At 46.1% G+C, this 18,343-nt stretch overlaps 1 protein-coding gene across 5 annotated transcripts in view; it reads right to left on the bottom strand.

The window, feature by feature from the left end:
* The window catches only part of FAM107B (family with sequence similarity 107 member B), a 52,612-nt gene that overhangs the window by 28,191 nt on the left and 6,078 nt on the right, over positions 1 to 18,343 (bottom strand). Inside the window, exon 3 of one of the 5 annotated variants that reach the window (XM_084517438.1) lies at positions 6,488 to 6,701. The exons of the other annotated variants lie outside the window; for them this stretch is intronic. The gene's annotated coding sequence lies outside the window, so the exon portion shown is untranslated. The remainder of the gene's footprint in view (positions 1 to 6,487; positions 6,702 to 18,343) is intronic. 5 annotated transcript variants of the gene reach the window in all.

Below are 18,343 nucleotides of genomic sequence, written 5' to 3'. Positions count from 1 at the left end.
CAGCAGCCATTCCTTTTCCGGCTTCAATCTTCTGCTGCACAGCTTCAACAGATCCACGGGGCTTGAAAAATAAGAGAGCGACGTGTGCTTTTTGCTGGGAGAGTGGGAGAAGATAGCTGATAAACTGCGACTTTAAAAAAGAAAAAAGAGCATTGACTAAAACCAAAAAACGGTGCCAAAGCAGTGACTCAGTAGGACTTCACATGCACACACACGGTTTTTGCGCATATTAAGCTAATCCTACCTAGAAAAAAAAAGCACTTAACTTTCCCCTGAAAAGCCCATCAAGCAAGCAGGTATCTAATAAATACAAGAGGACAATTGTAGCCTGGTACAATTCTGCAATTTCAACCCCAAATCTTGCTGGCATTGCGGCTGCAGCCACACATTTTGCAGGAAAGCCACCAGCCCCCCCTCTGGTGTGAATCTTTAATGTTGAGAGCGAAGTGCGAGAAATTCAGCGTTGAGCAGCTCTTCCCTCGGCAGCACATGCTGTGCTCTTGAACACTGCCTGTTTCAAATTAGGGTTAACCAACTCGCAAGCCTGCTCGCAAGACCTCCAGCCCCTCCGACAGAGCCAGAGGAGCTCAGTCAGAAAAGCTGCGGACACCCGGGATTCCCAGCCTGACGGGGAAGTGAGAAGTCTGTCAAAAAGGGCAGGAGCACATCGCCATCTGGAAATTTTTTTGATTTGGTACAACTGAATATAACATCCCGGTGGTTTGCATTTTCCCCCTGTCTTTCACAATAATCCAAACACACACACACACCTCTGCTCGTCCTGTTTGATACCAGCAGGCAGAGCAAAGTCGCCTCTTGCTCAAAGTTTTTAACACCTCAGTGCACAGCTGATGGCACCCACAGGTGGCTCTGAGCACTTTGTTCCCAGGAATAAAGGAAGCAGCAGCACAGCAGCCACGGGGAAGGTGCCAGCACGTGCAGGGGAGGTAGAGGAAATACCTACGTGCGTCTTTCAGCCCCGTGGTTTTCATGGGTCTTGTCAAAAGAGCTGTGAGGCAGCCAAGATTCCCACGCAAATACAACCTGGAGGGGAAAAGACTCACATTTGGGGATGTTTATAAAGAAAGTGGCATTGAGAGCTGGAATTCTGAGCTGAAATCAAGCAGAGGATCTGCGTGATGTTGAACCTAGGTGGCAAGGGGAGAAGCACCCATTCCACCCCAGGGAGATGCTTTATATTCACAGCCATCACCGCAGAGGGGAATAAAGCACAGGGAAGTGTCGCTGCTTCTGCCTCCTCGCATCCTCTGCTGCTGCACCCTCTGCCAGCCCAATTCCCCCTCCTCTCGCACCTTCACAAGATGTCAGTGCGGCGACTTTCGAGGAATTTGATCCCCGTTCAAGAATCCCCATCTGCTCCCGCCGGAGCAGAATGAGCTCAGCCTGTCAATGCGTGACAGACTCCTCGCGAGGAGACACGCGAGCACGATTTGGACGCGTATGAAAGTCGGCCCCGGCTTCCTTCATTTAAATTAAAAACTTCAGGCTCGCCTCTGCCTCTGTAACGAAGCATTCACACGTTGAGTTCATCACGGGTTTAGGTTAAACGCGTGTGCAGGCAAGCACTCTCAAGACACTTCATTAATCTACATTTCTCTTAGAGATGTTTCGAGCTGCAGACGTGCACGCACACGATGCGTTTTTGGAGGCTTAAAAGCAATTAGGTCTCGAGAAAAGCGGCTCTGCTGGTACGTGTTCTCACAGTTCTTTAAATCAATTCAAATCATATGCACGCTGAAATCAGCATAAGACTTCTCATTAGACACCAGCTTCCCCCTCGCCCTCGTTTGAAGAGCCTTTTTGAATTGCTCCCCACTCCACGCTGAGGAGCACGTACTTGTGCGGGTAGCAGCGGGACGGCTCCCCTCGACAAACCCACACGTGCACGCACATCGAGGACACGGGCTCAGAAAAGGGTTTAGTTTGTTGCTGTAGTAGGTAGCACGACAGGAACCTACTAAAGTCAGCCTCCAGCTCACAAAGTGCTCCGAGAGATGCCCTTCACGCGAGCTCACCCATCCTCACCGGGGTGTTCAAGGAGAGGTTGGACGTGGTGCTCAGGGACATGGCTTAGCGGGTGACACTGGTGGTAGGGGGGTGGTTGGACCTGATGATTTTGGAGGGCTTTTCCAACCTTAACGATTCTGTGACTTGCAGGAACAAAGTGCAGGAGCAGAGCCGACAGGAGCGCAGAGGAGCCCACGATGAGAAATGCAATGTGGTGCTGCACCCAGTGCAACCCCGGGTCCCTCCCTGCACACCTAGGCACCCAGTGTAGAGCAGCGACCCCATTAAACAAGAATAAAGAAAGAAATCCAAACTCTGTAAGAAGTTAGGAAAATAAAGGCAGATCCTGCAAGCCCCAGCTGAGCTCCATGAGGTTGGCCCTTCTGTGTTTGGCCATCTGGTACACCTCAGGACGTGCAGCAATTTAAATCCTGCCTGTTACATTTTCAGTCCTGCCTATTTATCCCTTTCTCGCAGAAGAGAGCTTGGATTTTCCATCATGGGAAAGAGACGCCCCTACCTCCGGGAGGGCAGACCAGATTTCTTCACGATCCCAAGCCTCCCCCTTGCACACATCTATTTATTCTTCTTTTAAGTCCAAGATGTTTGTGGCCAAGCAAAAACAATGTGAGCCCATTCTACATGCGGTTAAAGCCTGCAGCCTGCTGCTTTAAACCACAGACATACACATATATACATGTGCATTTGTATCTGTATGCATGCATAGCTTGTGTGAGTAATTGGAACAGTTTTTAATAAATCCCCGCTATTTGATTTCTTTTTACAGTAAGTCTTGTTTAGAAGCAACTTCCCAAATGTGCAAATCATTAAAAAATACATGGGGAAAAAAAGTCTGAATGGCAGGCTAAAGTTGTTGGCTAAATCAGACTTAAGCCTGCTTAGCATCAACACCAAAAGATCCTCTCTCCCTCTAAAATGCGACCTACTATTTGCTTTATTAGCCCTAACTCAACTGCTCATTTAATTTGCACTAAAACCAGGAAACTGGGGATGAACACAGACAATTTACATGTAGAAGTCATGCAAACAGAGTGCTTCTTTGGCACTGTCCCCCACGATATCCTTGTCTCTAACTTGGAGGGACGTGGATTTGATGGATGGATCACTCGGTGGGTAAGGAACTGGCTGCACGGTTGCACTCAAAGGGTTATGGTGAGAGACTCAATGTCCAGGTGGAGATCAGTGATGGGTGGTGTTCCTCAGGGGCACTACTGGGATCGGCGCTGTCTAACATCTCTGTCGGTGGCATGGGCAGTGGGATCAGGTGCACCCTCAGGAGGTTGGCCAACAACACCGAGCTGTGTGGTGCGGTACCCAGGCTGGGTAGGGAATGGATGGAGAGCAGCCCTGAGGAGAAGGACCTGGGGGTGGTGGTGGATGAGAAGCCCAACACGAGCCAGCAATGTGCGCCTGCAGCCCAGAAAGCCAACCGTGTGCTGGGCTGCACCAACACAGTGTGGGCAGCAGGGCAGGGAGGGGATTGTCCCCCTCTGCTCTGCTCTCCTCAGCCCCCACCTGGAGCCTGCGTTCAGCTCTGGGCCCGGCACAAGGACAGGGATGGATCAGAGCGAGTCCCTAAGAAAGTGCGTTTAAAACTCCACAGGCTCTGTCAGCATCACAAAACACACACTCTGCTGCTGCATACCCCCAAAACAAACAAACAAACAAAATAATTAAGTAGGGTTCAGCACACTGGCAATTAACCACTGTCTCACCTGCCTTGTACAGCCCGTGGGCTCATTGCTATCAGGGCTGTGTCCATCTCCACACTGACAAAGAAGTAGAAGGGGAAGAAAAAAAGTCTATGCTAAGTTAAAATCTGGTTTTGTGATCACAAAAAGAACGAGGGAACAACACCAGAGTGAGCAGAAGGAAGTGCAGGAAGGTTACTACCTTCCCATTGCATGCTCTTTATTCCTTGCACTCACACTTGAACACTTCCCCAGTTCTCCAAACCAGTGAGGACATCCCCGTCCTCATTTCTGTGTCATTACCAAATGAACCCTCGACTGGAGAAGGCTTAGAGCTTCAGTGAACGTGAGCTAATGAACTTAACATTTGGGAATTCAGACAGTCAGTGAGTCACCATTACTCCAGGCGCACAAGAGACAAACCCAGATGTGGCGAAGACACAACTGGGTTATTTTGCTAAATCTGTAGAACACTGGGGAGGAAACTCATCCTCAGTGAGCTTCTCAAAGTTATAACCCCCCGTTAACAGCCCTGATGAGGACTGCTGTTACGAGGACAGAGATCTCCAGGAAATTAGCACTGGGTTAAGTCTCATTATTAACGCTGGGCTTCCATCTAAAGCACTCTGTGCTATTTAAGATTTTTATGACCAAGGGCCAGGAGACCTCACCCGATTACAAATGTGCTGTAATAGCCCCTGACTTACCCTGTGTTTGCACAGTGTGTACAACAAACCATAAAACAAAATAATAAAAGAAGGAAATGGGAAAGAGCTAATATGGTGAAAAATAAGAGCCCGAGAAAACCAAGCAAGACAAGAAGAGAAAAAAGGGATGTTTTAAAGAAGCTCTTTGCACGCCCAGTTCTGAAATTGTATCTCCCAACTTCCCTATCACACTGCTGCATGCACTGTGGATGGAAAAAAGCAAGGCAGAAAAACAGGGCCACACTGCCTCTTTTCAAGGGAAAACTCCACCATCATGAAAAGCTAATAAAAAGACTAAAATATAAAAGCAACAGGCAAGACTAGGAAGGCAGGGAATGAAAAGAAATAATATCGATTCGAGTGCTTCATTTTTTATTCATGGATATTCTTTGCAGTGGATACCCTAGAAGCATATTGTGCTTAATAGGTGCCATCGCTGTGCAAATGTTTTCTGAAATAATGGCTGATTTATTCTGAAGTACACCAAAAACAACCACAATTCTCTATCAAGTCATAAACGGCCTCAGTCCCCCCCGGGAGCCTGCACAGAAGGACACGTGTGAGAAACAGCAGAAATATCTGCAAGTCCTATAGAAAAAGGTGATCACAAGAGACAGACGTATGCAGAATTCAAGAACCCAAGTGGCATGTGGGCCACGTAAAACAAAAAGAAACCTTATCCCCAGGGAGAGCCCTTTGAAGGGGAAGCAATTCAATAGGAGCTGGGTGCTACGGCGGCTGAAGTGTTTGGCTGCTTTCAATTGCAAAGCAAATTAAAATGTTTTCGTTTGATAAGCTTGGTTAATTGGTCTATCAGCAGTCCCTGGCTTCACAGAGAAGTCATATTTATTATTAACCACCCTTCAAAGAAGAAGAAGAAAAGGAGAAGCACATTCTGTGTCCTCCAAGGGCAACGGAGAGCTTTATCCTAAGCTGTTGGAGGACTTGCACTGAACAGCAGGAGTTCCTCCCACCTGGCCCAGCCACCTGAAGTTGTAGGGAACCCTACAACAGCTTTAACTTCAGAAGCACTACATAGAATCAGACTGTACTGAGGAAATCATTTGATTCATTTGAAGCTGAAAACAAATCCAAAGCAAGTCTTGAACTATTGTTTTAACGACAGAGCTTTTTATTTTACTCTCTTATGCAAAATGGTTGTTAAAAATGTGACCTTTCTCCCTTGGGATCTAAAAATGTGAAGTTAAAAAATAGGAAAGGCTTCTCTTCAGATAAAGTGTTGTGTTTTGTTTGAATAAAACAATGATTAAAAGAGAACCAATGTTCGGTAATCCAGATGACTGAGGGAAAGAAATAAATGAAGTCAGTCAGATGCACGAGCAGCACCTTATGAAGAGAGCCCCGAGCTGCCTCCTACCTCTCCCCCTTCCTCCTCCTGCATCTGGCTTAAATGCTTTCAGTATTTGCGTTTTGAACGTTTCTTCCCAACTCAGAGTGTTTCCCATACGCTAGCCATAATCTGCTGGCTGAATCGCGGCTTTAAGGCCCATTGCTGAAACTATAAATTTTAATCCTTAATTAATATGCAAACCCGGGCCCCTTCGCATTCCTCTTGCCTCATTTGCTCTCCTCCTTTGGCGGAGGATTTCATTTGGGGATGTTGCACACCGTAATCCCATTAGCAGCCTGTCTCCCGCGCCCCCTGCCATTGGGTGGCTTTTTTTTTGGGGAGATAAAAACTGCTTCAAATGCTGCCTGGCAACAATTACAGCAATCACATCCAGATGGGGCTGAAAACGCTATTTAATCTACTGCGGTTTTGTTAATATCAAGCGTTCAGATGAATATTAAGGAGGGGGGGAAAATGCTAGAGCCCTGGGAAGGACATAAGGCACTCGATACCCGTTTCCTTTATTTACTGAGCAAACGTGCGAGGAAGCACGTGCTCTCCTCCAGCGAGCCAAAGAGGCAAGTGAGAGGGTCACACGGACTGGGAAACTGTGCAGGAATTGCTCCCTTCCTGCTCCTTGGTCTCATGTGCAGTACGGGATGCTGGTAATGGCACGGGAAGGCACAGACCTGAAGAAGGGTCCCTTCTGCTCCTCGCTGTTGTGTTGTCTTCTGTGGTAGCAGTCCTCAGAGCCGAAGGGAACGAGGAATGGGTTTGTCCAGGAGTCTTCCAAGTGGTGCTGTGAAAGCTCAAAGGGTACCAGAGAGAGGCACTGGGATGGGATCGGCAACCAGAGCCTCACCGGGGCAGCTGAGGGACATTCTCCAGCTCAGCCTCGAAGGCCTAGCCACACAAAAAACAGTCCCGTTAGAGCCAACCCTACAACAAACCAGATGCACAGTGGATGGCTGTGCAATGGGCTTCAGCTGCTCCCAGACCACATCTGGTTCAGCTCGCGTGCAGGCCTTTGCAGAATGGCCAGTGTCTTGCCAGCAGCTGACGGCAGGTGACCATTTACTGGCTCTGGTGGCAGTGCGAAAACCCAACTTTTACATCACCAACGTCACCCTCACCTTTGAAAGCCAACTCAGACCAGCTTTAAGACTTCCTTCTTATGACTAATGCCCTTTACCTAGGCATCCATTAGGTCTAAGAAAGAAAGCACAGCAAGCTTCGGTTTTCAAACCTGCTTTTACCCAAGGCAGACCCTTGAAAGACCACAAAGTTTTTCACGATCTGCACACCTAAATACATTCAAGAATGGCCGGGGTGACTTCTGCATATTCAAAGTTTGTAGCCCGTTGGTTTCAATGGTTTACAACAAGAGCAAGGTGCACACGGGCTCAAAACAATCCAATTTTCCACTTCACTTAAAAGGATTCAAGAAGACATACCAGGAGAGAAAACACCGGTGTTGGTTTGTGTCCTAACGCTGGACAGACACTAAAATCAAAATGATTTCAGCCAAAATCTTGACTGTCAAATATTCCTCACTCTTTCCACATTTCAGCCGTACTCTGCAGAAAGGGTGCTGTAAAATGAGCCTTGTATTTGCTCAGCAGGCAGGTAAAACACATACTAATTGGTCACACATAAGTCCTGCTCAAACTCATTATCACAGCAGAGAAAACGATTCGGTTCTAATGTCCAAAGCAAACACGTTTTCAGCTGCTACTCATACCAAGGTTGCACTAAGGGAAGCAAAGGCAGGGCAAGTTCCCAACATCTCTATCACCAAACATTTTAATTACTTAAACAAAGTCGCCTGACGCAGACCGGGCATGAAATGCAGCAGACATTTTGTTTCCAGATCAAATTTATAAAACGAATGAAGTTATCTAAAGCTAACAACTTGATTATTTTTGTCACTGTTCCAGATTTGGAAATTAGTAGAGCTATCCTAACCACGTTCCTGGCTTTCTAAGCTGAGAAAGTGAGCAGTTTGGAAATACTTACTGAATTGGAAGAACTACTTACTGAATTCATGAAATGAAAATCAAGACAACGTTTTCCCTGAATTCGACAGAAAGATTCCTGACAAGTTTTGCTTGGTTCTCACAAAAGTTGGTTCAAATCTTCTAACCAGCAAATTCCAACAGGTCACAGATGCTTGTGGTGGGAGGGAAGCCCCATGCTGCTAGGATCAGGGGTAGGGAATTTAGACTGAATGTTTCATTGAAATAAATCCAAAATTTAGCCACAAACATATTTGTAAAAAAGATTTTTTGCCCTTCATTACACTTACGTATTTCTAATCCAGCTGAACTTCAGTGTTTCGATCTATGTGATTCCAGAGAGCTTCCCCCACACGTACATTCATCCTAGAATGACTCTGTGCCAGGCCTGAATTTACAGTTAGTGGTTACGCCTCGTATCCCCAGCAAAGGATCTAAAGTCTGCTCCTGACCTGATCCTGGACAAGGCTGGCTCCTGCATCACCACACCAGCAGGACGCTAGGTCTCTGTTTGCAAAAAATACAAACCAAACACGAGGTTGTGTGCTTTCTGTGTGACCATCAGGATGAAAGGAGGCAGAGATGGTCAGAAAGGGCTGTAAGTGGCTGCAGCAGCTTTCAGCACACGTGTAGAAGCGAGGGGGAACATGCCAGAGGCTTGCAGACAGCCACGGCAGGTTTGGTTTGAGGAGGCAGGCTAAGAGGCAGGAACAGCGAAACCTGAACTGGTTTAATTGGGTCCTTCTCCTTATAAAATAGTTATAAAAAGAAACATGAGATTACAGGACCAGATGAAACTGGAGTGCTAATAAAACACAGGAAACCATTGATCTCCATATGAGTCATTTACAGAACGTGGACACAGCACCGAGCCCGGAGGGCTAAAATGCCTTTAAAAAAAAGAAGTACAGTACCTTGAGAAATTCGAGCACAACTGGAGAGAACCCACAGATTGCAATGACCCCGGGTTTGCTGGAAACGTGAAGGTAGAAGATACCAAAGCTTTTTCCTGCCAAAACGCCAGGCTGATTATTTCAAACTGTTTTTCACAACCTGCTGAAATAACTTGGGCAACACCGTGCCATTTCAAAACACTCAGGAAATGTAAGGAGTTCAGAGAAAAGCTCAGAAGCATATATATATTTTCTTTTTCCAGGTGAATGGCTGTGCAACTGAGGTCTCCTTAAACTTAAGCAACACCAGCAGATCAGCCAGCAGCACGGAAAGCCAAAAAGCAAAACAAGAACACAGGAGAACGTGGAATTTACTTAAGGTGTATGATAGATCCTGGCAGATCTCAGCCTCAGGAAAAAAAAAAAAAAAAGAAAAGAAAACAAGAGAGAGAAGATACTTTCTGCAGGGTTTTGTAAATATGGGACAATATTTACTCTCGGTGTTGCATGTGGTTGCAAAAATCTGCTCTGTCTCATGAGCTCCTGCGTATGCACCCCACGTTACAAGCGTATGCAAGCTTTTGCCAGATACAGTCAGACGTTTTCCTTCAGTTCCCCAGCTGCTAGAAAGTATTATCACATCCATACTTTCTTATGTCCAAACTTTCCTGGCTTTTGCAATGATCCATGCTTCCTATTTAAAGCTGGAGCTGGAGTGGATGGTTAAGTCATTTCACAAAGGGTTTGGTTATGCATCTCCCTCTATGCAAAATTTAAATCATTTAGCTACGAAGCTGCGTCTTGTCAGCCCAAGAAGCTGCTTCAGCAGCAGTTAAGTAAATAACATGAAGCAAAAACAGGGGAAGGAACCAAAGCGCCCCGTAACTAACACAGACGAGGGTTTGGGTTTGTTTTCATAACAGTTCAAACAGAAAAAGTTTTATGACTTAAGTAAAACGAGCGCAGAATGGTTGAAAGGAGGAAGGTTTCCATTAAAGAGACCTGAACGGGTTCGGCAGTAATTGGAGCCCTGTCTGAGCTCACTTCTTGCCCTGCCACCATCAGCAGCGGACTTCAGCAGGGAAGTCAAAATTTCAGAAAAGCCTGAGAGTGAGCTGATGACAGCTGAGAGGGCAAGAGGCCAGCTCCGAAATAACAACGAGCACTACGCTGCAGCCGGCCATGGGAGAGCATTTCCCACTTGTTTAAAGCTGAGAACGTAAACAGGACTTAAAAGGAAACGGTACTTGAATGGTGAACCGGGAAATGAAGAAGTGGGCTGGAAAAAAATAATGGGTTTTCCTGTTCCCCAAGGAGCAGCACCGGGATGTCCCTGCCCTCAGGAGAGAATCCCACATAAGGGTCTCAAGGTTGTCTGTCTGCAGGGAGCGGGATTTCAAGATGATGTTTCCTTTCCCTCCCTTTGCTGGCCATCACTGGAGGCTGCTCTCAGCTGCTACGAATGCCTCTTTGGGACCTGGAGAGAGCTGTAGGGCAGCTCAGGACAGCTCACACGCAGTAGACTTCAGCTCCTTTGAGGCAAGGAGAGTCACTCTGGTTTAGGGAGCCATCCTGCATCTGCACTTTTTAAAAGTCACATCTGATTCATAGCAAAGTAATAATTCTGACAGAGAAAAGAAGTGCTTAAAATGCTTTCTTGCCGCAGTGATGCCAACAGGAAAGCAGGGCTGGGAAACTCTGACAGCATCTGCAACTTACTGGAACAGAGGAGCAGGCTCAAGGCAGCCAGAGAAGCTCAGCTGCCTGGAGTTCAGCCGTGGCCATCAGCATCCACACTGCCAGAAGACAACCTGAGCACGAAGCCACCCATCTGGGCAGCAGGGCCCTTAGAAAAAGGCCACCACAACCACAGGCCAGCATCATCCCACCCAAGGATGGCTCCAGGAGAGGCAGCGTGCACTGGCTCACGCAGAGCAGGTGTTTCGAGTGCCACGAAGTTGGGCAAAGGCTGGATTTAGCCTTCAGCAGCCAGGTCTCAACTCATGCTTCAACAGGGAGAGGATGCTGCCATCATGCCCTTCCCTTGTGCGCTGCGGGGATCTCAGGAATCTCCCTGAAGGTGACACAGCTCACCCTGTAAACGCTTGGCCTTCGTAGCTCCGGCTGCAGCACACAGTGCTCTGGAAGGACGAGGTGCTCTGGGACCAAAGCTGCTCTCACAACGTGTCGCTTCCTGACGGGGAGTTAACAGAATGATGTTTCATCACAGGCAACGCAACCTAAATGCCAGGCTCCCCTCTGACAGCCTCAGAGGCTGTAGTCTCCACCTAATGAGCCCACTGGTAGGATGTGCAGTTAAACCCCGTCTGCTGAGGCTGAAGATTAGAGATAAGAAGCAAGAGATTCAGGAACAAAAAAGTAAACAAAGGCAGCAGCAGCTCTTATTTCCTTCCTCGTTAATTCCTCACTGCAACTACGCTCAGAGGAAACCACCTGACAGACAGACAGACAGTCCTTACACCAATTCAGCCACTCCTAGAGAGGGGGGCAGGCCAGCATCATTTTTTTTTTTAATAAAAAAATAAAATAAAATAAACATGATCAGAACTAGGAAAACCTCATACAAGGTGGGAGCAGGGGGCTTGGTACCTCCTGGGGGAACACAAGCTGCTGGCTGCTGCTGCTGCAGGCAGCCCAGCTCCAGCTCGGTGGTGTAAATCCTGACTTACCGGGCTTGACCAGGAATTTCCCTCTCCACGAAGTTCTGCAGAGGGCTGCCACATCTTGCAGTGACTCGGGACAACCCCGGGCAGACCTTACAAGTGAAGTCAACAGGAGTCCTAGCACAGATTTCATACGTTGCATGCACAGAGGCAGTTTAAACACGGGACAGCTCGGTAACAGCGACCCTTTAGCACAGCAGTGCAAACACACGCGTGTAGGGAACCACACAACCCGAGTCATCAAGATTTTTTGGCATAGAGATACTTGCTGGGCAATTTTCTTTCAGCTCCACAGTGGGATGAAAATGGAAACTTAAGTATTTTTGCTAACAGATAATAATGACTTAGGCGAGTGTCTCTAGTCCTTCTTTATTACATGGGCAGGCGGCCAGACAGAACATTTAGTTAATTAAAGTTTTATTGAAGGTAGCAAGTAGCATGTTTCTGACATCTTTCTTTTTTTTTTCCCCAGTAGAATATAGCCCTTAGCCTTCCTTTCATGCACTAATAAAAAAAGAAAATTGAGAAAAATAAAAGCCTATGCAACTCCCTGCAAGGTCCAAATAAAAAAGCTGCTGCTAAAATTAAAAATAAAAAAATAATAATGCAGGAAAAATGGGCAGGAACCTTCCTTGTCTAGGTTGCTAAGGGGAAAAGGTGAAATTTGGTGTAAAAGGCAGGAAATAGGATAAAATAACAAGATGCTCATACTCCGGGCGTTGGACAAATGTATCAATTCTGGTTGTATTTGTTTGTCATGCTTTACTCACCGGGCTTGTTCACGCCCTGGGAAGAATCCCAGACAAAACAGATGGTTAGTGGCCAGCAGAGAGCACACAGCTACGAGACCCGCTCCTTAACGAGCGCTTCCCATTTAGCAAAGATTGATCCTGCACGATGTGACAGGCCAACGACCCAAAGAAATTGCTTTACAACACGATCCCTGACTGCAGAACACACGGCCGATGTATTTTCCGTGGGCTCACCGCGTTTCCTACCGGTGTGTTTGAGTTTCCATTTCATGCAGAAGCAAGTTCTGCTTTTTTCAGTGACACAACCCAGCTGCACGTCAAACCCGACTGTTGGGCTTTCAACCCAAAGGCCTGGAGCTGGTTTACAAACACGTACCAGTTCAGAATAACAAGTTTCCTCCCCGCTCAGCTTCTCAGGGTGTCGCCGAATCACAGGAACCGCTCGCTCTGCTGCAAAGGCTTGAAGAAGACACCAAAAAAGGAGCCTTAAATCTTTACAGCGGTAACAGGACGAGGGGACAGAAGTGCCTGGGGTTTCCCCACCCCTCTTCAGCTTTACTAAGTTTTCATACGGTTCATTGGGCAGAAAGTTAACGAGAATTAAAGCCTAGCCAGCATCTCCCAGCACAGCTGCCCGCAAGATGACAGTTTAGATTGTGCTGGAGGAAATCAGTGTGGTTTTCTTTAAGAAGGTAGCAGCCACGTCGTACAGCAGCTAGACACGCCGTAGGAAGAACCTAGAGTGCTGCTCTGGTAACGTTTTAGTTAAATCAGCAAAACCAGGCTGCAAAAGGCAGGCTGCAACAGCCACCGCGGGGAATCCTAATGGAAAGGTAAGCAGCAGAAATACGAACAGAAAGAGGAACTGATTCATAACCGAGAAGCAAATAAAGGATCGGGTCAGGTAGTTAAGGTAAATGCCTTTCTTAGACCTCTCCTCTGAAATTTTAGCTGGTTTCAGCCTAATTTGTCAAGGTTTTGAAGCTTTGGAAGCTCCCCCAGATTTCCTGTAAGCTGGTGGCTGAGTCAAGAAAGGCTCCACCCAGGAGGGAAACCTGCCAGGGCTGGTTCCGGCGCTGCGGGACGGGACGTGCATGCGGCAGCCTTGCGAAGCAGGTTAACACTAAAAAGAAAAACACAATTCTGATGGAAGAATTTGGATTGAGAGGAAGCGAAGCAGCAGGGAACCAAAACGAAGGTTTCTGGAAGGCCTGCCTGGAGGATCCGCACGCTGAGTGCAGGTGAACGGGATGACAGGAGGCATTTGGATACACAGCACGGGAGGCTTCAAGCTTGTGATGCTGGTGTGAAGGCCTCCTGCAAGCTTATCTCCTGCAGATCAGCCTGAAAGTTCACAGCTTCAGCTTGTAGCGAAAATGCGTTTGGTACAAACAGAACCACCTCAAAGAACAATTATTATTTTTAATTTCTCTCACCTCCTTTTCTTTCTGGGCTTGTGTAATAAGCTAGTCCCATAACCTGACTTGCCTTCTTACCCTGCCTGTGCTCCAGCTGGAGGAAGGAGCTTTGCTAGATACCTCTGGCTTCTGTGGCAGATTTGAAACACACAAGAAGCCCAAATGATTTGAGCTTTATGTACAAATATCTTTCCTACAAGGAAAAGCACACCAGCCTGCTGGATGTGATTGAAGTACCACCCTCTCTCTGCTCTCACTAACTGCTCTGGTTACCCTCATCCATGTTCTTGAAAGAAGCACTTTTGGTCCTTTTGCAAACTTTGGTGTCTGCCCATAACTGACCCCTGTGCCCCAAGGCACCTTTCACTTAAAAAACTGTAATAAATTGTCTTATGCTGGATAATGCAAAGGTTTGACCCTCCTGCAGCAAGAATAAGCCGAGATCAGTAACCGAAGGATGAGTCCCGGCTCTGAAAGCCTTTCCTCCAGTTGCTGTCTGCTTCGCCTTTACTTCTCTCGCTTCTTCTGTTCATGCCTGGAGCAGAAGCAGGCAGGGCCCCAGCTGCAGCCCAGTGTCACGCTGTCTGGCTCTGGAAACCACAGCAGCACGCAGCTTTGCCCTCTGCTTTATGCCCTGCCTGTGAAAATCAACACGTGGAGTCCGGAGCAGGGCTGGGAGGAGAGAAAGCGTGCTGCCACCACCAGCACCAGCTGCAGGGCAGATTTTTCCACGCTGGTATTTAGGGCGCCCGTATGTGCACACCTTCACTGGATGTCCGCCAGCTCTGAAGCTGGGATTTAAGCTGTGAACAGCTGGCTCCACATTAAAAGTTTTAAACTCTGAACAAAAAGCACACAGGTGAAAGGGGAGAATTGCACAGTTAAATTAAAGGCTCCCGTTAAGAGACTCAGCAGGCTTAAACCCAGCCTAGGCTTTAAAGGCCCTGAATTGTCTCAAGCTTTTAAACTTCTTTCACTCTTCTTTCAGCAATTAGGTTACAGAAATATTTTAAAATCATTTTTAAGAGCACCACGGTTCACTGCAGGACCTCCTGATTCCCTAGCACTGCCCTATCACTTATTTACCTTAGATTTTCAAATTAGCCAAGTGCTGATGAGTTCAGATTCAAATGAGCCACGAGCACCAGAGCAAACCAGGCAGTTAAGGCAAAGGGAGCTGACTCAAACAGCATCAAGCACAGAAAACATTTCACTGTCCAGAAAACTACAGAAAGTTTTCTTTGCTTCTTAACAACTACGTTTAGAAACAAGAAATGCTCATTAAGAAAGTCCCAAATTACTGCACAGAAACACCACGAAAAACTCCCCACCTCTTCGTTTCCATCGGTGATGCAAACTCGAGGTACTGGAATGAACCACGGGCCTTCCAAATGCTTCTTTAGAAAAGGGGGAAAAAAATCCCAAACCCCGTTACAGGACCACACTGCTCTCACAACACAGATCCTGCCACACGCAGTGACTGCAGGAGTGCTACCACCCCTCCAGCATGTAAGGTAGGGAAAGAAGCAAGCGAGCATCGTGCTGAGATGAATCTTCTTTTGCATTAAAAACAAACAAAAAACCCAACACATTAAGGGTCATGGCCCCTGTGATCCAAAGAACTTATCAAAACCCAAAAAAAACCCACAATGTTTATCCTATGCTCAGTCCAAATCCTAATGAAATGTAACATTTGGCTGGGACAGAGAGAAATTCACTGCAATTTAATGCATCTGTAGCTGGTGCCATCCCATAAAACAATGCCAATCACTCGCCTTTGACTCAGCTATGCTTCCACATTTAGCACGACTGCTTTGGGTGACTGACTCACACAAATTACCTATCTGGGAGATGAGCAAAGAAAATCTCCGGCATGATTCTGCTGCAGCTTTTCAAAATGAAGCATAATTTTCCTGCTGCTCCTTATTTGAACTTCAATTATTTGGAAATTTGATTTGAATTCCCATTTGTCTTAAGGAATCTTCTCAGAAGCACCAAGCTTATTCAGGGTAACGTAAGGGGCACAGAGCTGGCACGTACACAAGCGACCATGACCTAAGCAGATCCTGTTTTCGCGAGGCAGAAGCTTTTTAGGCTGCCTACTTGCCTGAAGGTCTTCATGGGAAGAGGCTTTCTGTCTCGGGGTAGTGAGCTGCTGCCTGAAATACAAAGTTTAACGTGTTTATATTATCCATCCGTTCTGTTCCTGTTTGCAGCATCTCCTCCTGTTTGTTTTTCTCTTGCTTCAAAGTCCTGAGTTAAAATTCTAGCCTTGCACTAATTAGTTATCGCTGGAGGCAAGACGATTCAGTCTTTGTTTCCTCATCAGTAAAAAAAAATAAAATAGGACAACAATAAATATTTATCTATTCAAATACATACTGGAACAATTTGTTTACCCTGACACAGTTGGTTTTTCAAGTACACAACGGCTCTGTAAAATTCTAAGCAGAGATTCCCTGGTTGTGCTACACTACATAAAATCAGGATCATTTTCTGCAAGTGGCTTGTTGAGCTCTCACTTCCTGTTTTTGGAAGGAAACCGTGTCTTGCACCGCACCTCTAAGCCTCCTGTTTTGCAAACCATGGTCCTCCAAGGTGAGTTTGAGGCATCTTAACTCCAAGAAACTTTTAAGAAGAGAAATGATACCTTGATTACAGAGACTGTAAATCTTTAGAATCTGAATGGCTGTATTAAGAAAAAAAAAGAAAAAGGCATTTTTTCAGTCCCCTTCCTGAAGGAAAACACCCAATAAGAATGAGAGTAGGCGCTCCTTCTTTCCTTGTTTTTACAGTACTGAGTTCTCTCTGATATCCAGTATTTTGTTGGCCAGTATGTGTAACGTGGTGCTTTCTAAATCCAGCTCAGCTTTGTGGCACTCTAAATATCTTAGGGAGTAAGTTAACTTTATCTGTAGTTGTTTTAGCAGTCAATTAATCAACTTCCCATTAGAAAGAAAAAATACCTTCAAATGAAGTGTGATGCTGTAGATAAAAGAAAAGATGAATCTTAGGTCTGGTGGACTATCAGATCTAAGCAGGGAATCACTCGAGGCTTCCTCACCATTAAAGGTTAAAAAAATAAATAAATGAACTCATCACTGAAACTTTAATATTTAATTCTACCAGTCTTCTGCTGCTAATAATAAAGATATTAAAATCCACTGTTACAAACGGGAGGAAGGCATTGGAATGACCCCTCAGAGCAGTTATTTAGCAGAGCAATCTGTATCCTGTTCAATGGGACTCGCTGTTACCTGGTTTCCAGTCGATCCTGGCTCTTCAGAAGCACACGTTCCTCTAGCCCAAAGTTCATTACTAAACCCCTGCCTTTCAGCGCACAGAACAGCTCCTTACAAACGCAGCCCTCCCCCTCGTGCTACCAGATGATGGAAGTCAGAGGAATTAAGCACATAACCAAAGTCTTACACTGATATAGAGAAACACAGAAAAGTAAAACAGCTTCAGCAGCTAGACTCTTTTTTTCTTGCATAATTCCAAGAGGGGTAAAAGCAGTTTCATTGAAATCTGATCCTGGGATGCTTTGGTGATGAAGGATTTCACGTGGCAGCCACTAAGAGCTTAATTAGCATGGTATTCTAAAACTTGGGCATCCCAGGTGGAGAGCTAGGGACATCCCAAAGAGCTGCCCACAGGCTCAGCACCACAGAAATGGGAAGAAGCAGAAGTTCCTGTGGCTGATGCTGCCTGCAGGCATGCCATGCCGTGCCATGCCATGCCAGCAGCAGCACGATGGTTTTGAAGAAAGGAAGTGAAGAACTAGTTCGCTGTAGGAAACCAGGGCAGAGGATTGGGAAGAGACCAGGCTGACACCTGAATTACATTTTGGACAGGAAAAGTTAGCTCCATATACCGCTGTTAGAGCATCCAAGAAGTCTCCCAGGATTTAAATACTTTCCTCTCTTTTAAAGTTCTTCCCCTAGGTCCTTTAAAAAGCTGTCCCAGCCTCACTGATCATGCTAAACTCTGACTTTGCCCCTAGAACTGACCCTTCTTCTTTGAGGGGTCTGCTGGAAAATATCACAATAAAAGTGACATCTACTGCAGAGATTTTCCAGTGAAAAGTACTGCTCTGGGGTTCTTTAAGTCCTATTTTCTTAGAAAAGTGGATGTCTTTTAACTACCTGTGCTCCTATACAGGTGTATATGCACGTATATGTCCTTGCAACAGCTTTTGGCTGATGCTGGCAAATGGATTACCTTTAACTAAAGGAGCATGTTGGGTCGTGGATCTGTCAATCCTATGAGTTCCCTGGATGCAGAGAGCAGGTTGGGGAGATGCCTTTTTAGTATTTCTACAGAGAAAAGTAGATCTGAAGTGGCTGGAAGGTATATGGATTCCTGTAAGACAGCTCACAGAGTAAGAATTATTCTTGTAATGCAATAAGCATGAGTGAAAAAGCACTTTTAGGGAGATACATAAAGATACATCTAAAATTTGAAGTCTCCATTTGAAGATCACCATTCTCGTCCCTATTTAAAAATTCCCAGGGCAGAGAGTGTCTCTAGAAGTGGCAGGACAGTACTAGGCAGGAAGGGCCCTCAGGCCCCTGCAAAACAAAACAATAGGTGGCACGCTTATTTACTAACTTGAGGTAGTAATTTTTCCTCACATCCTTGAGCAAGGAGATTTATTTTGCTTACTAGATTAAAAAAAATATATATCAAAGTCCTTGAACATGCAGTAAATGCGTGGATTTAAAGGGAACTTTGAAGGTATGGCACTTCAGTGTGATTAGGAAAAGAATGCAGCACATAAAAC

This window comes from Aythya ferina (genome assembly GCF_964211825.1).
Source record: "Aythya ferina genome assembly, chromosome: 1".
In the NCBI taxonomy this organism is placed as follows: Eukaryota; Metazoa; Chordata; class Aves; order Anseriformes; family Anatidae; genus Aythya; species Aythya ferina.
This window is presented reverse-complemented; position numbering and strand designations above follow the sequence as displayed.